The sequence below is a fragment of the Balaenoptera borealis genome (genome assembly GCF_965194805.1).
Source record: "Balaenoptera borealis genome assembly, chromosome: 9".
NCBI classification, from domain to species: Eukaryota; Metazoa; Chordata; class Mammalia; order Artiodactyla; family Balaenopteridae; genus Balaenoptera; species Balaenoptera borealis.
The window spans coordinates 6,985,477-7,012,110 of record NC_138873.1 but is presented as its reverse complement, the minus strand read 5'-3'; the positions used below and the strand labels follow the sequence as shown (position 1 = coordinate 7,012,110).

At 39.9% G+C, this 26,634-nt stretch overlaps 1 protein-coding gene and 1 pseudogene across 14 annotated transcripts in view; both read right to left on the bottom strand.

Annotated features, from left to right (window-relative positions):
* PRKN (parkin RBR E3 ubiquitin protein ligase) overlaps window positions 1-26,634 on the bottom strand; it is a 1,304,064-nt gene that overhangs the window by 120,916 nt on the left and 1,156,514 nt on the right. The window lies entirely within an intron of this gene.
* Window positions 8,685-14,433, bottom strand: LOC309634452 (long-chain-fatty-acid--CoA ligase 1 pseudogene; annotated as a pseudogene). Its single transcript has one exon. The product of its transcript is annotated as a long-chain-fatty-acid--CoA ligase 1 pseudogene (transcript).

Here is a 26,634-nt window from a genome sequence, read left to right as displayed (position 1 = left end):
TTTCCTTTGCTGTGCCAAGACTTTACCTGCATTCCTTGCAGTTTTAACATCATCTTTGGGAGACATTAAAAAATACTGAAGCACATGGAGAAGTTTCTGCTCATCTGAGAAATTTTTGAAAGACCAAATCTAATGTTTTAAGTGTGTTAAAAAGAAAGGGCGGGGCTTCCCTGGTGGCGCAGTGGTTGAGAATCTGCCTGCCAATGCAGGGGACAGGGGTTCAAGCCCTGGTCTGGGAAGATCCCACATGCCACGGAGCAACTAGGCCCGTGAGCCACAACTACTGAGCCTGCGCGTCTGGAGCCTGTGCTCTGCAACAAGAGAGGCCGCGATAGTGAGAGGCCCGCGCACCACGATGAAGAGTGGCCCCCGCTTGCCACAATTAGAGAAAGCCCTCGCACAGAGACGAAGACCCAACACAGCTTTAAATAAATAAATAAACAAATACTTAAAAAAAAAAAAAAAAAGAAAAGAAAGGGCGTATGCATGTCTGTTGGGTGGAGTTGGTAATATTCCGCAGATAGTGATGGATGCTATGACCTGCAAACACGTTTCTTATTTTCACAGTAGGACTGAGGTTTTCTGAGTACTTGGGACAATAGAGGGTGGTTGAGTTCAGCTAGATATAAAGAAAAACACTGTAATAATTAGAGTGGTTTAAATGGAACAAACAGTTTTTAGAGGAGAATGAGTCTTAATTGCAGAAGGTGTTGGGGTTAAAAAAACCCAATAAGTGGCACCCACTTTCCCTGTCTGAGTTTGAAAAGAAAGGAGGGGCACGTGCGGTGGCACATTTATATATGATATAACGAGGTTGAAGGACATGACTTATGTGTGTAGACTAGTGGTTTTCTAATACTAAATTCCAGAACTGTGAAAACCTACCCACCGAAGCAGAGGCAGAACTAGACTTCCTGGAAAAACAGAGCAGAACCAATGGTCTCTGTGAAGTGTCTGCTCCCAAGCCAAAGCATGACTTGTCACTCACTCTTTCCAAAGTTATGAGTAAATCACCCACCTCTCCTGTGTAGAATGGATTTGAATTATGGCTCCATGAGTTTCTTATTTCCTATAGCATTGGGGGCTGTTAATGGGAGTCTGTGGAATTTGTGAAATACACTAATATATTAATTTTACTAACTTCTACCTAAAATTGAACAGTTTAAAAAATTATGAATGTAGGAAAAAATATCAGTAGTAGTAGTGACATCTGTGACTTTGTCATAAATAAGAATCACAGACATTTTTCATGTCATATTAGAATTGCTGCAGATAACTTGAGACATCATTTATGTTCAATATTACTTCAATTTGAGGTGGATGGCATGTGATTGCTCTTGTCTTGGTTACTTGTGTGATGTAGCTTCAAACTGGGGGCAAATGCAGGCGTCACCTCTTCTCACATTGGTGACCCAGACACACGTGTTGCTTCACAGTATTCTTGTCTACAGTTGTTTCTTGATCATGAGGAGGAAGGAGGTGAGACAAAGACAACCCCACAGTTTAATGTTCTCATTCCAATTAAGCAGAAATGTTCTTTGCACTGACGTGTTTTTAAGCAGTAAGATTTTTTTTTTTGAAATGCAGAATTATTTATTTTGGTTTCCTTCATTGTTTTTGGAAATTCTCTGTTGGTTTATAAAACATAGAAATAGCCAACACTTAAAGCAAACATTCAAAACCCCAATGTGACAAATTATTGACTTCTTGTGCAATTAAGAATACAGGTGTAAGCCGCATAGCACAGGGAGATCAGCTCAGTGCTTTGTGACCACCTAGAGGGGTGGGATAGGGAGGGTGGGAGGGAGACGCAAGAGGGAGGAGATATGGGAATATATGTATGTGTATAGCTGATTCACTTTGTTATAAAGCAGAAACTAACACACCATTGTAAAGCAATTATACTCCAATAAAGCTGTTAAAAAGGGAAAAAATACACGTGTGAAGTTAGGCTACCACATAGTGTTATTACAACGACAACTCTTTGGGGCAAACCCTGTTGTGCCTGTATAATACAGGTACTCATGTATCCAAAAAACAACTGCTTTCAATGTATAATTGACAACTAAATTCAGTCACATGTGGCAAAGACTTGCAGTAAAGTGAAATGCTGCTAATTTCCCAGATTAACTTAAAAAAAAAAAACCCTTGAGAAGTTAATCCCAGGAAATAAGTTTTCCAGACTCCTGTTGTCCTAGAATTTTGGCTTGTCAAATACATTTCACAGAAATCAGGTAGCCTTATGACAGAAGAGCATTTATTTATCACCGTCCATTTCAATAAGTACCCAAGTGTATCTACTCCCTTAATATTTTTAAAGACATGCCTTGCCTGAGAGTTTACTCTGGGGAAAAAAGCCACTTAATCACAATGCACTCTTTTGATATGAAAACCACATTAAAAACCATCACAGGAGTGGAGTCAAGATGGCGTACTAGGAGGACGCGGAATTCACGTCTTCTCACAACTAGGGCACCTACCAGGCACCAGTGGGGGACCACGGACACCTAAGGGGACGGGAGGAACCCCCAGCGCCCGGGTAGGACGAGGGGCTTGTGGGGAGTTAAGGGGGAGGAGAAGTGGAGGCGGGAGGGGACTGGCGCCCCTGAGGGGCGGCTGGGGGAGGGGAAGGGATCCTACAAGCGAAGGGGGAAATTGGGGAACCATTGGGAGGGCAGAGGATCGAAAGGGAGTGTGGCCAGGTTTCCCCTGCCAACTTGGACCCCCAGGAACCTGTTGAGATCCGGGCCTGATCCTGTGCCCACTGAGGCCCCCTCCAGGCACGTGGGTCCTGAGGGAGTGGGAGGAAGGGAAGGGGGAGCAAAAGTAAAGGCCGGACCTCCGGGACCGGCACCCCTGAGGGGCGGCTGGGGGAGGGGAGGACTTCCTACACCCAGCGGGACCCACCCATGGTTAGGGGTCCAGCGGGGATGGGGGAGACTTTGGGGGAGACGGTGGGGGAGGGGTGCGAAGGAGAGGAAGGGAATGGGGCCAGCGCTTTCCCTGTCCACGTAGGCACAGGGAAGCCTGATGGGCTCCCAGGCCCAATCCTCTGCCCTCAGAGCCTCCCTCCTGCCGCTCAGAGCCCAAGCCCCGCCCCTCACCCCCACCCAGGGACCTACGTCTACACTCGGAGACCCCCTCTGAGACCCCCTCCAACACGCTGGGCCTAAACCCCACACACACGCCCTCACTCAGGGCCGTACCTCCAAACTCCGGAACTCCACAGTCCAGAGGTTCTACTTGTGACTGCCTCTCCCCTTCCGGGAAGGTCCTAAACAGAGGCCCCACCCCGCGCTTGAAGTCGCCCTGCCTAGGCCCCGCTGCATGCTGAAACATCACCTCCCACCCGCCTAGGTCCCACCCTATCCTAAACCCCACCCGTGCCTAAACGCCACCCCCATAGCCAAGGCTTTTTTATTTTTTTCTTTTCTTTTTCCTCTTTTAGATTGGGGTTCTGTTTTACCATGTTGATTCATTGTTGTTGATTCTTTTATATTTTTATTTTTCCTAATAAATCTTTTATTTTTCTAATTTTATTTTTATAGCAGAGGTTTTTTTTAAAATTTATTTATTATTTATTTTTGGTTGTGTTGGGTCTTCGTTTCTGTGCGAGGGCTTTCTCTAGTTGCGGCAAGTGGGGGCCACTCTTCATCACGGTGTGCGGGCCTCTCACTATCGCGGCCTCTCTTGTTGCGGAGCACAGGCTCCAGACGCGCAGGCTCAGTAGCTGTGGCTCATGGACCCAGTTGCTCCCAGCATGTGGGATCTTCCCAGACCAGGGCTCGAACCTGTGCCCCCTGCATTGGCAGGCAGATTCTCAACCACTGTGCCACCAGGGAAGCCCTCTTATTTTATTTTATTCTTTATACTTTGTTAGTGATCTCTCCTTTTGGCTTGTTCACCCCTACCCCTTTTTTTCTGTTGTGGTTTTATTTTACCTTGTTGCAGTTGTTTCAATTATAGTTTTATTTTTCCTAATACATTTTTTATCTTTCTAATTTTATTTTGTATTTTATTCTTTGATATTGTACTGCTCTGTTTTTTTCTTTTTTTCTTTCTTTCTTTCTTCCCTTTTTTTTTTTTTTTTTACCTTGCCACAAAGCTTGCGTGATCTTGGTTCTCAGGCCAGACGTCAGGCCTGAGCTCCTGTGGTGGGAGCTCTGAGTCCAAACCTCTGGATTAACAGAGAACCTCAGACCCCAGGGAATATCAATTGAAGTGAGACCTCCTGGAGGTCTTCATCTCAGCACAAAGACCTGACTCTATGCAACTGCCTGCAAACTCCAGTGCTGGATGTCTCAGGCCAAACAACCAGTAAGACAGGAACACAGCACCACCCATTAAAAAAGAAAAAAAAGAGAAACGACAAAAACATTTGTTACAGACGAAGGAGCAAGGTAAAAACCTACAAGACCAAATAAATGAAGATGAAATAGGCATGCTACCTGAAAAAGAATTCAGAGTAATGATAGTAAAGATGATCCAAAATCTCGGAAACAGAATGGAGAAAATGCAAGAAATATTTAACAAGGATCTAGAAGAACTAAAGAGCAAACAAACAGTGATGGACAACACAATTACTGAAATTAAAAAATACTCTAGAAGGAATCAGTAAAAGAATAACTGAGAGAGAAGAACGGATAAGTGAGCTAGAAGATAAAATGGTGGAAATAACTGCCAGGGAGCAGAATAAAGAAAAAAGAATGAAAAGAATTGAGGACAGTCTCAGAGACCTCTGGGATAACATTAAACGCACCAACATTTGAATTATAGGGGTCCCAGAAGAAGAAGAGAAAAAGAAAGGATCTGAGAAAATATTTGAAGAGATTATAGTTGAAAACTTCTCTAACATGGGAAAGGAAATAGTCAATCAAGTCCAGGAAGCACAGAGAATACCATACAGGATAAACCCAAAGAGAAACATGCTGAGACACATATTAATCAAACTATCAAAAATTAAATACAAAGAAAAAATACTGAAAGCAGCAAGGGAAAAGCAACAAATAACATACAAGGGAATCCCCGTAAGGTTAACAGCTGATTTTTCAGTGGAAACTCTGCAAGCCAGAAGGGAGTGGCAGGACATATTTAAACTGATGAAAGGGAAAAACCTACAACCAAGATTATTCTATCCAGCAAGGATCTCATTCAGATTCGAAGGAGAAATTAAAACTTTTACAAATAAGCAAAAGTTAAGAGAATTCAGCACCACCAAACCAGCTTTACAACAAATGCTAAAGGAAATTCTCTAGGCAGGAAACACAAGAGAAGGAAAAGACCTATAATAACAAACACAAAATAATTAAGAAAATGGTAATAGGAACATACATATCGATAATTACCTTAAATGTAAATGGATTAAATGCTCCAACCAAAAGACATAGACTGGCTGAATGGATAAAAATCAAGACCCGTACATATGCTGCCTACAAGAGACCCACTTCAGACCTAGGGACACATACAGACTGAACGTGAGGGGATGGAAAAAGATATTCCATGCAAATGGAAATCAAAAGAAAACTGGAGTAGCAATTCTCATATCAGACAAAACAGACTTCTTTAAAATAAAGACTATTACAAGAGACAAAGAAGGACACTACATAATAATCAAGGGATCAATCCAAGAAGAAGATATAACAATTGTAAATATTTATGCACCCAACATAGGAGCACCTTAATACATAAGGCAAATGCTAACAGCCATAAAAGGGGAAATCAACAGTACACAATCATAATGGGAGACTTTAACACCCCACTTTCACCAATGGACATATCATCCAAAATGAAAATAAATAAGGAAACACAAGCTTTAAATGGCATATTAAACATGATGGACTTAATTGATATTTATAGGACATTCCATCCAAAAACAACAGAACACACTTTCTTCTCAAGTGCTCATGGAACATTCTCCAGCATAGACCATGTCTTGGGTCACAAATCAAGCCTTGGTAATTTTAAGAAAATTGAAATTGTATCAAGTATCTTTTCCAACCACAATGCTATGAGACTAGATATCAATTGTAGGAAAAAAACTGTAAAAAATACAAACACATGGAGGCTAAACAATACACTACTAATAACGAAGAGATCACTGAAGAAATCAAAGAGGAAATCAAAAAAATACCTAGAAACAAATGACAATGAAAACACGACAACCCAAAACCCATGGGATGCAGGAAAAGCAGTTCTAAGGGAAGCTTATAGCAATACAACCCTACCTCAAGAAACAAGAAACATCTCAAATAAACAACCTAACCTTACACCTAAAGCAATTCGAGAAAGAAGAACAAAAAAACCCCCAAAGTTAGCAGAAGGAAAGAAATCATAAAGATCAGATCAGAAATAAATGAAAAAGGAAAGAAAGAAACAATAGCAACGATCAATAAAACTAAAAGTTCGTTCTTTGAGAAGATAAACAAAATTGATAAACCATTAGCCAGACTCAACAAGAAAAAAAGGGAGAAGACTCATATCAACAGAATTAGAAATGAAAAAGAAGTAACAACTGACACTGCAGAAATACAAAGGATCATGAGAGATTACTACAAGCAGCTATATGCCAATAAATTGGACAACCTGGAAGAAATGGACAAATTCTTAGAAAAGCACAACCTTCTGAGACTGAACCAGGAAGAAACAGAAAATATAAACAGACCAATCACAAGCACTGAAATGGAAACTGTGGTTACAAATCTTCCGACAAACAAAAGCCCAGGACTAGATGGCTTCACAGGCAAATTCTATCAAACATTTAGAGAAGAGCTAACACCTATCCTTCTCAAACTCTTCCAAAATATAGCAGAGGGAGGAACACTCCCAAACTCATTCTATGAGGCCACCATCACCCTGATACCAAAACCAGACAAAGATGTTACAAAAAAAGAAAACTACAGGTCGATATCTCTGATGAACATAGATGCAAAAATCCTCAACAAAATACTAGCAAACAGAATCCAACAGCATATTAAAAGGATCATACATCATGATCAAGTGGGGTTTTTCCCAGGAATGCAAGGATTCTTCAATATATGCAAATCAGTCAATGTGATATACCATATTAACAAATTGAAGGATAAAAACCATATGATAATCTCAATAGATGCAGAAAAAGCTTTTGACAAAATTCAACACCCATTTATGATAAAAACCCTCCAGAAAGTAGGCATAGAGGGAACCTACCTCAACATAATAAAGGCCATATATGACAAACCCACAGCCAACATCATTTTCAGTGGTGGAAAACTGAAACCATTTCCTCTAAGATCAAGATTGCCCACTCTCACCACTATTATTCAGCATAGTTTTGGAAGTTTTAGCCACAGCAATCAGAGAAGAAAAAGAAATAAAAGGAATCCAAATCAGAAAAGAAGAAGTAAAACTGTCACTGTTTGCAGATGACATGATACTATACACAGAGAATGCTAAAGATGCTACCAGAAAACTACTAGAGTTAATCAATGAATTTGGTACAGTAGTAGGATACAAAATTAGTGCACAGAAATCTCTTGCATTCCTATACAATAATGATGAAAAATCTGAAAGAGAAATTATGAAAACCCTCCCATTTACCATTGCAACAAAAAGAATAAAATACTTAGAAATAAACCTACCTAAGGAGACAAAAGACCTGTATGCAGAAAACTATAAGACACTGATGAAAGAAATTAAAGATGATACAAACAGATGGAGAAATATACCATGTTCTTGGATTAGAAGAACCAACATTGTGAAAATGACTATACTACCCAAAGCAATCTACAGAATCAATGCAATCCCTCGCAAACTACCAGTGGCATTTTTCACAGAACTAGAACAAAAAATTTCACAATTTGTCTGGAAACACAAAAGACCCTGAGTAGCCAAAGCAATCTTGAGAAAGAAAAATGGAGCTGGAGGAATCAGGCTCCCTGACTTCAGACTATACTACAAAGCTACAGTAATCAAGAGAGTATGGTACTGGCACAGAAACAGATATATAGATTAATGGCATAGGCTAGAAAGCCCAGAGATAAACCCACACACATATGGTCACCTTATCTTTGATAAAGGAGGCAACAGTATACAATGGAAAAAATACAGCCTCTTCAATAAGTGGTGCTGGGAAAACTGGACAGCTACATGTAAAAGAATGAAATTAGAACAATTCCTTACACCATACACACAAATTAACTCAAAATGGATTAAAGACCTAAATGTAAGGCCAGACACTATAAAACCCTTACAGGAAAACATAGGCAGAACACTCTATGACACAAATCACAGCAAGATCCTTTTTGACCCACCTCCTAGAGAAATGGAAATAAAAACAAAAATAAACAAATGGGACCTAATGAAACTTAAAAGCTTTTGCACAGCAAAGGAAACCATAAACAAGATGAAAAGACAACCCTCAGAATGGAAGAAAATATTTGCAAACGAAGCAACTGACCAAGGATTAATCTCCAAAATTTACAAGCAGCTCATGCAGCTCAATATCAAAAAACAGCTCAATCCAAAAATGGGCAGAAGACCTAAATAGACATTTCTCCAAAGAAGATATACAGATTGCCAACAAACACATGAAAGGATGCTCAACATCATTAATCATTAAAGAAATGCAAATCAAATCTAGAATGAGGTATCTCCTCAAACCGGTCAGAATGGCCATCATCAAAATATACAAACAGCAAATGCTGGAGAGGGTGTGGAGAAAAGGGAACCCTCTTGCACTGTTGGTGGGAATGTAAATTGATACAGCCAAAGTGGAGAACAGTATGGACGTTCCTTAAAAGCCTAAAAATAGAAGTACCATACAACCCAGCAATCCCACTAGCGGGCATATACCCTGAGAAAACCATAATTCAAAGAGTCATGTATCACTATGTTCATTGCAGCTCTATTTACAATAGCCAGGACATGGAAGCAACCTAAGTGTCCATCAACAGATGGATGGATAAAGAAGATGTGGTACATATATATAACAGAATATTACTCCGCCATAAAAAGAAATGAAATTGAGTTATTTGTAGTGAGATGGATGGACCTAGAGTCTGTCATACAGAGTGAAGTAAGTCAGAAAGTGAAACACATATGTATGCTAACACATATATATGGAATCTAAAAAAAAAAAAAGGTTCTGATGAACCTAGGGGCAGGACAGGAGTAAAGTCACAGACGTGGAGAGTGGTCTTGGGGACATGGGGAGGGGGAAGGGTGGGCTTGGACGAGGTGGGCGAGTAGCATTGACATATATACACTACCAAAAGTAAAATAGTTAGCTAGTGGGAAGCAGCTGCATGGCACAGGGAGATGAGCTCGGTGCTTTGCAACCACCTGTAGGGTTGGGATGGAGAGGGTGGGAGGGAGACACAGGAGGGAGGGGATATGGGGATATATGTATACATATAGCTGATTCACTTTGTTATACAGCAGAAACTAGCACAACACTGTAAAGCAATTATACTCCAATAAAGATGTTAAAAAAACCCCAAAACCATCACAGACAGAGCGACAGGTTCAGTGAAGGTAAAGTGTACAGTTATTGAGGTGTCACAGTTGAACATGGTTGATCCAGGTAATTGTTTCCTTGTTGAAATGCTTGTCTTCACTGCAGAGTCTAAGACAGATTTTTAAATAACCCCTGAGAAGGGATGGAGGGAGGGAATCGGGTCTGGAGAAGAGGGTCAGAGAATATACTGCTCTGTGGGCGCCAGAATCCACCCGCAGTGGTGAGCGGCCATCCATCTTTACCTGCGTTGTTCTGAGCTAGGTCTGTCCTCTGCTTCACGGAGAACATTCTGCTCCGACAGGAGTGACAGGGGTTAATCAGAAGGGTGGTGTGAGATGGGGAAGGGAAGGTGGCAGGGATTAAAAAAAATAAAAACCTCTGGTCTACTTGCGACCTCCTGCAGCTGGGGCAGTTCTTGTTTATAAGGGACGGGTCCCTCCAGTGCACGGTACTCTTCCGTACCAGGAGCAGCAGACACCTGCAGAATTTGCAGCAAGTAGCAGACATCTCAGAAATAGCAAAGTCCTAACCACTTGGTTAGCAAAACAGAGAGACAAGTTTTCACCCTCCTTTTAAACTGAGGAAGTCGTGAATAACTTAGCACATTTATAGTTTCACCTTTACAATTTTTTTAAGGCTCATTTTGGAAATTGTGTATCACCGTGAACATGGTCTGCAATGCGAGGCGACCATAAGGCAGTGTTCCATTCCCTCTAAGCTTCCTATGACGAGAATCTGAATGCACGAGGCAGACAAAGACGCTCCTTCCCTACTTGCTGTTGTCAAAACTACCCACTGGGGCCACGGGCGGAAGAAGACCGCGGAGGCGTGCGGCCTCTTTCCAGCTTCCTTCCTCGCATTAGATTTTGATGGTGGAACAAAGTTCAAGGATCTGTGACCTGAAATAATTCCAAAGCTCTGGCCTTTTAGCCTTCATTGTTGGGGTCAGAAGGCCGTTGTTGACAGAGAATAATTCAGGGTGGAGACAGGTCAAAGGACCTATTCAAATGGTTTTAGGCCAGAATCCTTCCCAAGTCTCACCATGTCTTCTAGAATAGCTTTTTTGACATCCTTGTTTCTGCACAGTTCTTCAAAGGAGCCTTCAAAGCCTCTCTTCCGGGCCCAGGGACCTAGCGTCTCAACGTCTGGTACCATAATTACTATGAGAAATGCCTGCAAGTTCTCTCCGTGGACGAACACCTGAGCGACAGGTTCACTTCACTGGTAGATGTTTTCGATCTTCTCCAGAGCTATGTACTCTCCTTGCACCAGTTTAAAGATGTGCTTTTTCCTGTCGATGATCTTCAAGGCGCCATTTGATAACCACTTTCCAACGTCCCCTGTGTGCAACCAGCCATCTTTATCCAGAGCTTCTGTTGTGTTTGCTGGGTCCTTTAAGTAGTCTTGAAATACATTAGCCCCTTGCACACACACCTTGCCCTCGCCCTTGGCAGCCACGTAAGTCATTTCTTCCACATCGACAAGCTTTACAATGTTGCAAGGCATTGGGGCACCAACATGGCCTGTGGTCCAGTCCCTAGGCACAGTCAGGCAGCACCCGGCGGTGCACTCAGTCTGTCCGTAGCCTTCGTAGAACTGGCAGCCCAGCGAGGCTCTCAGGAAGGTCAGCACGGTGGTGGACACGGGCGCCGCTCCTGTGATCATCAGCCTCACTTTTCCTCCCAGGCTCGACTCTATTTTATGGATGGTCAACTTATCCCACAGGCTGTTGTTTCTAATGATGCCACTGCGAAGCTTGACTTGGGAAGTCCAACAGCCATCGCTTCAGCATGGTGTTTGCCTGAGCAAAAAGTCAGTCAAACATCCGGTTCAGCAGTCTGGGGACCACAGGGAAGACGGTGGGTTGAAATGCCTTGAGATCATCCACACGCAACCTGATATCTCCTTGGAAAAATCCTATTTTAGCTCCATGACACAGCATCACACACTCTACAACTTTTTCAAACACGTGGGCAAGAGGCAAGAAAGAGATCAAAGTATCATCTGAGGAAGTAATGAATGTACTCTGTCATTTTCACAAATGCTGAACAATCGCTGACTGCATTTCGATGGGTGATCAGTGCTCCTTTGGGGTTGCCTGTAGTTCCACTTGTGAAGCAAATTACTGCAACATCTTCAGGTGCTGGAGGCTTGGGCTTCCGTCTGTGGGCTCTTCCCCGGTCCTCCATCGCCTTCATGCTGATGATCTCCACCCCGCACTTCTTGCCTTGTTCCGACCCATCACTGCCGTAGGAGTCCATGAGAACAATAGTTTTAAGGCATGCTGTTAATTTATTTTCTACAGCTTCTAATAAGAGGTTGGCCTTCCCTGGCTTGCCCACAAAAACCAGAGAGAGTTCAGCTTTGTTGATGATGAAGGTGATTGCTTCAGTTCCGAGGGTATCGTAGAGGGGAACGATCACCATCGAATAAGTAAAGCATCCCTGTTCAATGATCACCCACTCAGGTCTGTTCTGAGAAAAGAGGCCGATGAACTGATCTGGGGCTACCTTGAAGCCCTTGTGGCGCAGCGCCGAGCCCACACACTCTGACATTTCTGCAACCTGTTTGTATGAAAGCCATTCATAGGGTTGGTCTGGTTTCCGAGAGCCTAAACAAGGGTTGTTATTTGACACCTGCATGCCCCTCTGAAAACCTTCATATTACATTCTGATGTCATCGTAGAAATACACCAAGGGCTTGCCACTGTCCAGGAGCACGGATCTCCGGGCACCGTCACTGCCTGCCACCTCCGCTGACTGCATGGCCAGGTCGCATGTTGGCTTCAGGGCCTGCGGCTGCGTGGCGTACCAGAAGGTGGCGAGCGCCACGAACGCACCGAAGCCCATGAGTGTGTTGGTTGGAAGGGTGCACACGTACTTCCGGAAGTCAACCATCTCTGGCATCCGAAAGTACTGGAACAGCTCGTGGTCTTGCATCGTCCTGGGTTGGTGGCGCCCTACGCCGATATCTTAGAAGGGCGTCACAAGGATTGCCATCCTATGGCCTCAGTCTTCTCATTAAATGAAAGTTCCAGACTCCACGGTTGGGGATTCCATTTTGTGACTCGTGGAGAAGTAGGAATCCAGTCTCAAACCTCTTTTCTACTTTCTTTCTTCCAAACGCCTCTCTAGCAGGAGATGGCTTATCTTCTAACAGGAATGCTGGGGAACCAGAGGAGCTTCAGCAGAACATTTCAAAGGCACCTTGGACTAGGCCTTTGCCAGGTGGCTGTCTCTTTTCCTCAGTTTGGATGACGGGAGATGAATGAGGGGAAAAAACTCAGTGGATGACTGTTTCTTGGATGTATTACCTGGTTTCAGGACTTAATGAAGCTCAGGTTCTTGATGTCTCATTGCAGAAAGAATTCAGTGAGAGACAAAGTGATAGGTAAGAAGTGGATTTATTTAGAGAGAAACACACCCCACAGACAGTGTGGGCCATCTCAGAAGGCGAGAGTGGCCTTGGGAGAAACACACCCCACAGACAGAGTGTGGGCCATCTCAGAAGGTGAGAAAGGCCTAAGCAGTAAGATTTAATTTTAACTTTCCTATACTTAAATGTATTGAAGTGTCATTTAAATGCATCGGTAAAGAAGCACAAATGCCAAATCACAAACTTAATTTTATTATTTTGAGAACTGGATTTCTTTTGAATTTTATGTGTTTAATCCTATGCCTTTAGAAAATATTGTTCAAAGATAACGTCTAAAGTTTTTATCAAACTGCCAAAGGGGTCCATGGAACAAAATAACTAAGAACTTCGTTACTAGGAGTTTGATATTTTATATTAAAAAATAAGATTCTAAAGAAAAGTCGCTGCTTCTGACACATCTTTGGAAATGCATAGTTTAAAGAATTTAGCTGTATTTAGTAATTTTCCCATCTAAGGTCTTCTTTGTGAGGTCACAATTTACAACTAGCATTGGGATATGTTTTCAAAGAGACCCCAGCTCAAATATAGAACCCAAACACTTAAAATGCTTTATCCTGAGAAAATCCGAATATTTATGTTTCCAACTCACGTTAAAATTTTTCTAAAAGCATAAGATGTTATTGAGGGTTCCCCACTGTTGATGACTGTGGTTAGAAAGGCCATTGAAAATGGCTGCCGGCACAAGGACAGCTGTAGGGATGTCAAGGCTGCTGGGGGGGCGGAACATCCCACCGATGGCTTCCCTGGCACTTGTAATTTAGTCACTCAGCGATCAATTTCCAACACCGGAGATGTGCTGGAATTAGTGTGAAATTTCCACTCCCTTTGGCTCTAACTGGGACATTCCATAATTACAATGAAATGAGACCATGCTTCACCGTCTCACTCCCTCTGTGAAGAAGTTATCTGGCATGAAAAGGAAAGGAATGGAAATCAAGAGCCAGCCTATAGGAATTGCTAACAGAATAACTGGTGAGTGAGCCGAGGTGAAATGGCTTTGATGCAAACCAACACATGCGGTTCTAATTAGGCAGTAAGACCGGCAAGGAAGTGAGCATTATGTCTGTTAATTGACTTGGATGATGTTGGGTGGTGAGGTATCCTGAGGAAAAGCCAAAGGCCTTTAACTCACCAGTGCGGTTAATTATTAGAGAACATTGTTCTTGCGGAATTTCCTACCAAGCATTTCAAAAAGACATTATTTTGCTTTTAAACATGTTAAAAACATTAAGTGACACTTCTTGCAGGCTAATAGAAGCTTGTATTGGTGATGAAGAAATGGTTGGAGATTTTATTTAGTCCAAGGTTAACGAATAAAGGTTATGAAGATGGTCTTCCTTTCATTTGTCTGCAGCAGAGTAGAACAAATTTACCTTATCTGACTTTACTTGGGGAATGATCATAGAAAATGTGAAAGGATAAATTGCTTTTATATAGAATTCTTTAAAAAATATCATTTTTATTTTTCTGTATGACAAATGAGAAAATATGAGTCATTAGAATGCATAAGCGTTCTAATATGAGTCATTAGAATGCATAAGCATCACTAATCTGAGAACTTTCCTGATAATGGCTCAAGTTCTCTGAAGGATGTTTATGCACCTCCTTTGCTCTCTAGTGCAATCTGGGAGGGAAGGGCATGCACTGCCATCCTTCTGGCTGGATCAGATATAGAGGTAGAAGATGGTGACGAGCCTCTAAAGCAAGAAAGAAGGATATGAAAAGCAGCCTTAGACTGACAGATCTGTGTAAGGCATAAAGGAGTAATTGATCGTACTTGAGCTGTATCACAGCAAACTGAATTAATTAACAAAGATAAATTACAGTGTGTTCTATCTTAGCTCTTCTGAAGACAAAGAAATGACAGTATTGATGGATAGATTAAGGACACGTTTTCGAAGGTGTGGGACATGGTTAATTTACTCACAAGTAGGATGGCCATATGATTTGTTGTTTAACAGTACAGTTCTGAGAATGAAAGGGAGCATAATAGCAGAGACTCCAGAATAGGCATAAACACCAGCCTGTTTTGGGCAAAAGAAGATGTGTGCCTGTCACCACTTCTTACCCTATAATTCCAGAATTACATGTTGCTTATTCATATACATTATGCCTCTCCTTATAGTACCATGTTCACTGGAATGTGAAATTAACATATGGCAGTTGTATAATTTTATTATTATTGTTTATTAATAAAATAACACAAATAGATAGGCTATAATATAAAATAAGTAATATTAATAATTACTATTGATCATTATTATACTAATAATTAACTTACAAAATACTTTTGAAAGGAGTATTTCAGTTACTCCCAAAATAGCTGGTAAGTGGCCTCTCCAAAAAATTCTGAATGATTTATCAAATAAGCAAGTAAATAAGCTTTATGTAGATATACTAATGCAATGTGATATAGTCATTAAATATAATAAAAATTTAGAATAATCTTTAATAAGCAGCAATACAATTTTACCTCTGTTAATGTATTCTAAGAAAGTAAGCAGGTAAATACAAAGAGCTTTATGCATGAGAATATTTCTCATGACATTGCTTGTAACAGCAAACACTGTAAAGCTGGGGGGGTGACAGCATCATGGCGCAGTGAGCTACTCTCTTTGTGTCTCCCCTTTAATCTGCAACCAGTAGAACATCCACAGCTCAACAAAGGTGCCTCTACCCAGCACACCAGGGTGCCAGACGATTGCACATTTCTGTGCATCTAAAGGAGGATGGACCGGAACACAGAGAAGAGGTGGTACAGGCGCAATAGCAGAGGCAGTGCCCGCAATTCTGGTCCTCCAGCTGCGGCAGCTGAGCCCACGGCCCCAGAAAACCTGGCCAGCAGAGGAGGTAGTGCACACAACGCCAGCCCCCTGGCCACAGCAGTGCCCACGGCCACAGGTAACCAGGCAGCAGCAGCAGTAGGGCCTGGGACCCCCGTCCCTCCAGCCATGGAGGTACCCACAACTCTGGCTCCCTGCTCACCCCACCTGTAGCAGTGGAGCCCACAAATCTTACAACCCTGGACATGGCAGAGGTGCCTGCGTGCTCCTGTCTGGCCCGCTCCCAATGCAACTCAGGGGATGCTGCCCATGGTGGAAGAGCCCACCATCCTAGGGCTCCAGGCAGCAGCACCGTTGACACCGACAGCTGCAAGGCACCAATGACCCTGGAGGCGCAAGAAGCAATAATGAGGGTAAAGGGTGACACCTCTGACAGAGGCAGTGAAGGGTGGAAAATGCTGACTTTCAAATATATCCAAAGGCAACGCAGGTAAGAGAAACTGAAAACTTGTGCTATGTTGCCACCTACTGGACGACAAAAGAAAGGCCTCTAATTTCTGACCTGTTGAATAGTTAGAATGGAGTAGAAAGGTGTCCCCTACTTCACATGTGCTGGCTTATCAAGCACCATGAAGAACTATAGTAACACTGTACAACAAAGAGAAAATGACAATTCTTTAGAAACCAAACTTAAAACCACAGAATATTTCAATCTAACTGATAGAGAATTTAAAATATCTGTCACGAAAAAGCTCAACAAGCTACAAGAAAACTCAGAAAGGCAGTAAAATGAGCTCAGAAATAAAATTAATGAACAGAAGGAATACCTCACCAAAGAGACTGAAACTCTAAAAAGGACTAAACAGAAATTCTGGAGCTGTACAAGGCAATAAACATGATGAAGAATACATTAGAAAGCATCGGAAACAGATCAGACAAGATGGAAGAGAGAATTAGTGAGCTTGAAGATAGATAGATAGAAATGATATGAGTAGAAGAGGGAAGAAATAAGTTATAAAAAGACAAGAAAATTCTATGAGAGTTATCTGACTCTTTTGGGAAGGGGAAGATTAAGGTAACAGGTATTCCAGAAGGAGAAGAGAGTGAAAAGAGAGCAGAGAGTTTATTTAAAGAAATAATAGCTGAGAACTTCCTAAATCTGGGGAAGGAACTGGATATACAAGTTCATGAAGCTAAGAAAACACCTAATTACCTCAATACAAAAGACCTCCCAAACACAGTATATTAAAACTATCAAAAGTCAGTGAGAAAGAAAGAATTTTAAAGGCAGCCAGGACAAAAAGAAGGTTAACCTACAAAGGAACCCCCAGTAGGCTATCAGTAGATTTCTCAGCAGAAACGCTATAGGCCAGGAGAGAATGGAATGACATTCTCAAAACACTGAAAGATTACAAACTGTCAGCCAAGAATACTCTACCCAGCAGAGTTATCATTCTGATATGAAGGAGAAATAAAGACTTTCCCAGACAAACAAAGCTGAGGGAGTTCATCAACACTATACCTGTCTTACAAGAAATGTTGAAAGGAGCTCTTCTAGCAGAAACAAAAAGGCAAAATATGCAAAACTTTGAGTAAGGTGATAAATAGACATGCAGAATCAGAAAATCACAACTCTTTATCAGAATGGGTTTTTTAAAAACACTTTATTATAACATAAAGGCTAATGGGGAAAAAAAGCAGAAAAAAGTAACTATAGCTACTTCAGTTTGGTAACAAACTCACAATATAAAAAAGGACAATTTGAGATAACTAAAACACAAAAGGGGAAGATGAAAAGAGCAGAACCCACATAGATAAATGAAGATAAGACGCTATTAGCAGAAAAGGACTGTTTTATCTATGAGAAGTTTTATACAAAACTCATGGTTACCATAAACCTAAATCTAGAACAGAGACACAAAACATAAAAAAAGAGGAAATGGAGGAAGACATTTTAGAAAACCACCAACCCAAAATGGCAGACATAAAAACAAGGAAAGAGAAGCAATGGAGCTATAGTGCAACCAGAAAACAAATGATAAAACTGCAGTACTAAGTCCTCATCTATCAATAATCACCTCAATGATTGGATTGAATTTACCAGTCAAAAGACACAGAATGGCTGGCTGCATTAAAAAACAAGACCCAAGTATATACTTCCTCCAGCAGACACACCTCAGCTCTAAAGACAAACATAGACTCAAAGTGAAGAGATGGAAGATGATACTCCAAGCAAATGGCAGCCAAAAGAAAGCTGGTGTAGCCATACTCATATCAGACAAAGTAGACTTCAAGCCACAAAAGATAACAAGAGACAAAGATGGACAGGATATAATGATAAAGGGGCCAATTCATCAAGAAGATATAACAAATATTAATATATATGCACCTAACATAGGAGCACCCAAATATATAAAACAATTATTAACAGACACAAAGAGAGAAATTGACAGCAACACAAAAATAGTAGGGGACTTTAACACCCCACTACATCAGCGGATGGATCAGCCAAATAGAAAGTCAACAAGGGAAGAGTAGCTTTAAATAAAACTTTAGATCAGATGGAGTTGATAGATTTGTACAGAACATTCTATCCAAATGCAGCAGAATACACATTTTTCTCAAATGCACGTGAAACCTTCTCAAAGTTAGACCATATGTTGGGATACAAAACAAGTCTCAATAAATTTAAGAAGACTGAAATCATATCAGTCATCTTTTCTGATCACAATGGTATGAAGCTAGAAATCAACTACAAGCAGAAATCTGGAAAAAATCACAAATATGTGGCAACCAAACAACAGTCTTCTGAACAACTATTGGGTCAATGAAGAAATCAAAGGAGAAATAAACATTACCTGAAGACAAATGAAAATTTAACATATCAAAATCTATGGGATGCAGGAAAAGCAGTACTAAGAGGGGAGTTTATAGCAATACAGGCCTACCTCAAGAAACAAAAAAATCTCAAATAAACAATTTACCCTTACACCTAAAGGAACTAGAAAAAGAAAAACAAAGGAAGCCCAAAGTCAGTAAAGAAGTAGAAAGGACATTAGAGTGGAAATAGATGAAAAAGACAATAGAAAAGATCAATAAAATCATAGCTGGTTCTTTGAAAAGATAATCAAAATTGACAAACTTTTAGCTAGACACATTCACTAAGAAAAAAGAGAGAAGACTCTGATAAATAAAATCAGAAATGAAAGAAGAGAGATAACAATGGATACCACAGAAATACAAAGGATTATAAGAAAGTATTACAAATGGCAATACGCCAATGAATTGGACAACCTAGAAGAAATAGACAAATTCTTAGAACCATACAACCTTCCAAGACTAAGTTATCAAAGAACAGAAAATCTGAATAGACTGATTACTGGAAAGAGATTGAAACTATAATCCAAAACTTCCCCCCAAAACAAAAGTTTAGGACCAGATGGTTTTACAAGCAAATTCTACCAAACTTTCAAAGATTTAATAACTATCCTTCTCAAACTCTTCCAAAAAATTGAAGAGGAGTGAACACTTTCTAACTCACGAGGCCAACACCACCCTGATACCAAAACCAGATAAAGACAACACACAAAAAATAAATTACAGGCCAATATTTCCTATGAACATAGATAAAAAAATCTTCAACAAAATATTAGCAACAACACATTAAAAGTATTATATGCCATGATCAAGTGGAACTTATTCCAGGGATGCAAGAATGGTTCAACATCTGCAAATCAATGTGATACATCACATTAATAAAATGAGAGATAAAAACACTATGATCATCTCAACAGATGCAGAAAAGACATTTGACAGGACTCAACACATAGTTATGAATAAAACTCTCAATAAAGTGGGTTTAGATGGTACGTACCTTAACATAATAAAGGTCATATATGACAAACCCAGAGCTAACATCATACGCAGTGGTGAAAAGCTGAAAGCTATTCCTCTAAAACCAGGAACAAGACAAGGATGCACACTCTTGCTACTCTTATTCAGCATAGTATTGGAAGTCCTAGCCAGAGCAGTTAGGCAAGAAAAAGAAATACAAGACATCCAAATTGGAAAGGGAGAAGTAAAACTGTCACTATTTGTGGATGACATGATTTTATATATAGAAAACCCTACACATTCCACCAAAAAAAACTATTAGAAATAATAAACAAGTTCAGTCATGTTGCATGGCACAAAATCAACATACAAAAATCTGTTGCATTTCTATATGCTAACAGTGAGCTTGTAGAAGGAGAAATTAAGGAAACAATCCCATTTACAATAGCAACAGAAAGAATTAAAAACCTAGGAATAAATTTGACCAAGAAGATGAAAGACCTGTATACTGAAAACTATGAGACATTGTTGAAAGAAATTGAAGAAGACAAATAAATGGAAAGATATTCTGTGCTCAGGGATTAGAATTAACATAGTTAAAATGTCCATATTGCCTAAAGCAATGTACAGATTCAATGCAATCCTTACCAAAATCCCAAGGACATTTTTCATGGAAATAGAACAAAAAATTCTAAAATTTATATGGAACCACAAAAGACCCCAAATAGCCAAAACAATTCTGAGAAAAAACAACAAAGCTGGAGGTATCACACTCCCTGATTTTAAACTATATTACAAAACATAGTAATTAAAACAGCACGGTGTCGGCAGAAAAACAGATATATAGATCAATGGAACAGAACTGAGATATAAACCCACATGTATAAGGACAAGAATTTACAACAAAGGAGCAAAGAACATACAGTGGAGAAAGGACAGTCTCTTCAATAAATGGTGTTTGGAAAACTGGACAGGTACATGCAAAAAAAAAAAAAAAAGACCATTATCTCACACCATACACAAAAATCAACTCAAAATGGATTAAAGACTTGAATGTAAGACCTGAAACTATAAAACTGCTAGAAGAAAACATAGGGAGTATGCATTTTGATGTTAGTCTTAGCAGTATCTTCTAGATGTGTCTCCTCAGGCAAGGGAAATAAAAGCAAAATTAAACAAATGGGACTACATCAAACTGAAAAGGTTTTGCACAGCAAAGGAAACCTTCAACAAAACAAAAAGACAACCTACTGAATTGGAGAAGATATTTGCAAATCATACATCTCATAAGGGGCTAATATCCAAAATATATATAGAACTCATATAACTCAACAACAAAAAAACCAAACAACTGGATTAAAACATGGACAGAAGAGCTGAATAGACATTTTTCCAAAGAAGACATGCAGATGGCCAACAGGCACATGAAAAGATGTTCAACATCACCAGTTATTAGGGAAATGTAAATTAAAACCACAATAAGATATCACCTCATGCCTGTTAGAATGGCTGTTATTGAAAAGGAAAAAAATAACAAGGTTTGTCAAGGATGTGGAGAAAAGGGAATCCTTCTACATTGTGGGAATGTAAATTGGTGCAGCCACATGGAAAACAGTATGGAACTTCCTCAAAAAATTAAGAGTAGAACTACCATATGACCCAGCTATCCCATTTCTGGGTATTTATCCAAAAGAATACAAAAACACTAATTCAAAAAGATATATGCATGCCTATGTTCATTGCAGCATTATTTCTCAGTACCATAGCCAAGGTATGAAAACAATCTAAGTGCCCATCAATGGATGAATGGATAAAGAAAATGTGGCATACATACATATATATGTATATGCATATATATATGTATATATATGCATGCACACACACATACACACTCACACCCAGTGGAATACATATATACATTACCGAATGTAAAATAGAGAGCTAGTGGGAAGCAGCAGCGTAGCACAGGGAGATCAGCTCGGTGCTTTGCGACGACCTAGAGGGGTGGGATGGGGAGGGTGGGAGGGAGGCTCAAGAGGGAGGGGATATGGGGACATGTGTATGCATATGGCTGATTCACTTTGTTGTGCAATAGAAACTAACACAATATTGCAAAGCAATTATATTCCAATAAAGATGTATTTAAAAAATAATAATAAAAAAAAGAAAAAAAATTGAAACCTCATCTATAGGTAGTTCATTCAACAAATTATGATTCATTTGTAAAATGGAAACAATTTATACACAGAATGCAACAATTTGGGTAAAAAAGAAACAGTATGTGTATTTGCTTATATCTGCACAGAGTATTTCTGGAATGGTAATAGCTGCTAAGTGGTTACCTCTAGGACTTGTAGCTGGGGACTGGAGAACAGGGGTAATAAATCCTTCCAGATACATGTGATTGCAGATCAAATGATTATCACGTGATACAATTAAAAAATAATATTATTATAATTATATTTATTACACACATGCCCATGGTATAGCATTTCATTAAACAATATACACAAATTAATATGTATAATAATACTAATACTTAAGAATTTTCAAGGGTGGGTATGTATCCTAAAATGCCTCGAAAGACAAAATCTAACAGTGACTAGTGGGATTACTACGGATTTTACTACTTTGTATGTTAACTTGATATTTTTCATGTTGTTGGGATGTGTTATAATGATACATTTATATTTTACAATCAGAAAACAAATAGCAACAGCATTTCAGTTTTGAGAAAGTGGAATGAAGGAACCAGCAATGCTGGCTGAACTGTCTCCATTTGGCAAGGAAGGGTTTAATCCTGATACTGCAGCAGTAACTTTCTCAGCATATGCTCCATTCCCAGGGGAGATAACAGTCAAGGAAATCTTGAAGTTGTTGGAAAAGAAGGGAATTAAGGACTTCTTTTAAAAGAGAAATTATATTACGTTCAGATAATCTGGTTTGGTTTCGTTTTAGGAGAAATTGGAAATCTTGAAATTTACTCCTCTAAAGGGGGGGCTGCAAACGGCAGGTGCCCATGGGCACTTGGTATTTTGTGACGTTGGTGGTGTGCTCACCAACAACTCCAGCTCTCAGCTTTCTGGGTACAGGAAGGAATGCACTTCCCATTCCCTTGTCGTTAGACAAGGCCATATGATTTGCTCTGGACAAAGAAGGGTGAACGGAAGTGACAGATGCACAATTCTCTTTGTTTGCTTCCCTTGGTGTACAGATTACGAAAGTTCAGGTCAAAATAAGTGTCCTTCAGCCTGGATCCCTGAGTGACTAGGAGGCACAGAGCATCCTTCCAGCGTGTGCTGGACATGTAGGATGAGCAGGAAATAAACTTTGGTTGTGTAAAGGCACTGAGAGTCTGGAGGATTTATTATTACTGAAGCAGAGCCTAGCTCATCTTGACTATGTAATTTGTGTAGTCCAGTGCAAAATGAAAATACACAGCCCCTTGTTAAAAAATTATTTAGCATTTCAAGATGATGACAACAGAGCATTAAACCACATGGGGGCCCTCTGAGTGCAGGGCCCTGTGTGACTACACAGGTCACATGTCCAGGAAGGGCCTGATTTTCCGATTTACCATCACAATCTTGGAAAATGGGTCTTAATTCCCTTATTTCACATATGAAGAAACAGAGAGCTCAAACAGCTTGCTGACTACTACAGAGCTGGTAAATGTCAGAAATGGAATTGGATTATATTGGTATTATTAACGTTGCAATAATGGATCTTTTGTGGGTTGATGGAGCTGGGCTTTAGGACATAAGGAGCCAAGTAGACCATCACAGGAAGCAGACAAGACTCAGGAACTATCCAATCCTTTGTAGAAAACCACCTACCCAGACCCTCAGTAGAAGGTAAGAAAAGAGTTAAAGTCTAACTCATTACATACTAAGTGAACGGGTTTTTTTCGCCAGAAAGTATAATTAGTAATTTCAATCCTTTGTCTGAATACCTGCCTCAGCACAGGCTGAAGAGTATCAACAAAGCAAAGCAGGCACAGCTTTTCATTTCGTTGCTATAACTAATTAGCATTAGAGAAACCATTTTCATAAGCAATGCCCTGACAACAACCTGGTAACTGAAAACAAAAGCTGATGGTGCAGCTTTCTCCATAGTAACGAGACGTGGGAAAGAGCAATCTAGGACCACTAAGTGGGAGTCCTGGGGGAAGGAACAGAGGCCATTCGCTCTGAGCAGCCGTGTGAAGAAGCAGGTCACCACTGCCCTTCGACGTTACAATCAGAAAGATTATCAAAATACTTAAGTCAAGGTGGTGTTTTGAATTAAATACATTCATACCAGATACATTCATACACTGAAAAATGCTGTATGTATTCCTAAAAGCTATTCAAACGTATAAAAGCTATCGTTAGAAAAAGCTCATCCAGTTAAAATCATGTGGCTTTTCTTGGAGAATTCCTATCACTACTCTCATGTAATATTTCCTTCTACTTCACCCCTTGTAAGGAAGAAGTTGCAGGATACAGAGGTGTCAGGAAAGGTAGAGAAAAGAAAATTTGGCTCAAAAAGAGTGTAGGTAGTTAATTTGGTAATAAAGAAAGGCAGTTGTCATTTAACTATGGGTTTCAAGATCTGAAATCTTATTCTTTTCAATCTTATATTATTTTTCTTCATTGGTTAGGACCTAAAACACATCTGTGAAGTAGCCAAATCTTGTGTCATTTTCTTCTCTTTTCATAAAAACTCAGTTTGGCTCATTGTTGAAAGAAAAAGAAAGAAAAAAAAAGAAAGAAAGAAAGGAAGAAAGGAGGGAAGGAAGGAAGGAAGGAAGAAAGAAAAAAGAAAGCAAGCAAGCAAGCAAGCAAGAAAGAAAGAAGGACAGGGGAGGAATGGAGGGAGGGAGGGAGAGAAAGAAGAGAAAATAAAAAGAAAAGAGAATCCAGTTTGCTCCAGTTGCTTTAGAAAGTTGGTGTGACACTGCTAAACAAATATGTTCATTTTAGAAGAAAGTACAACAATGTCATGATTTACCAAGGATGATTCAGCAGTCACTTAAAATGAAAAAGGTAGGTGATTTTCAAAGAAATACTTTATCCCAGTTAAGATTGTTAATGAACACATTCATTTCTGAAAACTGTACGTTCAAAGAGATGATAACATAAGACAAAAACAAGAAGAATTTAACTCACGTTACTCATTTGATTTTACATCAAATGATAAATTAAAAATTTTATGGCTCAAATAGTCATTTCAGGAAGTGTGTGAATAACATTTACTAACTGCTTCTTAATACTTACTGGTCATTTAAAGAATATTTGTCAGTAGCTAGTATATTAGGTTATGATAGGATCAAAATAACCTTCTCCCTCAAGAAGCTTATAGAGAAATTTGACCTTGCTTCCACTGTTAAATCAAGAAAACGATTGTTACCAATGTGAACGTGAGTAGGTACATGAATAATACGGATGAGTGTTTTGAGAGGAAGGTAGCCATCATAGATTAGCTAGTTAGCTTGAGAATTGGCTTTTAAATACCCACTTTTACCACATAATTTTGAATATTTTAGAAAAAATTGGGATAAAGTACAACTGCATATTGGATGGGCAGGGAAGCATGAAGAATGCTTTCTATGGTGCTATTAATTCCCTGTAAGTTAGTCTGACATTCAGAGTGTTTGACTTAGTTTGAGTACTTGGCTCTCCTTGACCATGAGGCCAGTACACGGCTAATGACTCCGATGCTAGCAGTGTTTCTGGCTCTTCTTTTTTTTTGTTTTTTTCACAAAGGTTAATTGAATTTTTGTAAGGGTTTCATAGAGGACTTCCATAACTTTTTGGTATTAAAACAAAGGCCATCTTATAGTAGAATTATAATATGACATCTGTAAGTACTTTACATATTTTAGCTTAGATTTTCAGTAACTGTGTGATGTACTTAACATTTTATAGTTTTTGAGAATTTCCATAGACTTCTCAGCATCTTCACTGAATTTAATCATGAAGTCTGGCATTTCAGAACCATTCCTTCTCCTTCAGCTTCTTTAAAAGTTTTAATATGGTTTTGTGAGCAAATACTAGAGACAAAGTTCATGGGACTTCTCAGCAGTTTCTATGTGTTCGGCAGATAAATATTTCTGACTTGCGACAACTATTTGATTCCCCCTTAATAGTTGTACATTGTTAACCCAGAGATGCTGAGAGTTACACGAAGTAAAGGTAACTATTTTCATAGCTTCATATTAATTGATTGAATTGGCTTTGTTTTAAGATCAACTCCAAAGCCCTTGTTAATCGTGACACAAATGTTTTGTGATAAAGATTGAGGGTGGTTGAAAGATTTGTCATGCTAAGTGCTCATTAGCCCCAGGGTGCTTGCCTCAGCATCCTGTCAGGCTTCTTCCAGAAGGTTAGGGAAGGGGTAAGAGCCAATAGCATATGGACTTGCATTAATTTTCAGCATATAAACCCACGGAACGTCCAGGGAATCCACTAAACTTTAACAAGCTGCAATTCTATCCTTACTTCAAACATCACACCCTGAAGGTGCCATCCATATTAATGTTTTTTCCCCTCCCTTAGCACATTAGTCGTTCAAATAGGCTCTTATTCAATGTGACCTCTTTTACCTACCCCCTAGGGCATGGGAGTGGCATATTAAGGTCACAGCAGGATTTTAGTATGAAGAAAACTTTTCTGGTTTTAGCAAGTGGCCCTTTTCTGAATGCCTGTAATTGGCTTTCAAACCACAGTCCTGTTGCAATGCTGAGAAACGCCATAAACCTCCAGGTGGGTCAGCACATCTGCAGGAAGCCTTTGCCATTGTTATTATTTGCATCGTATTATCATTACTAATAATAACTAAGATGCACCGAGCACATTATGTGTCAGGCAGCGTCTGCAATGCTCAGTAGTCATCCACCAGTCTGATTTTCACAACAACCCTGACCCTATGAGATAGGTCATGGGATTTGCTCCTTTTAAAAATGAAATGACTGAGGCTTGGGAAGCTTCAGCAGATTTCCCCAAACGAGCTGCCTGTACAGACAGATTCAGATCTAAACGCGGGGGAACTAGTTCTTTGGGGAATCTGTTAACTGCCCTTTCATAACTGCTGCTCATTATGATTAAG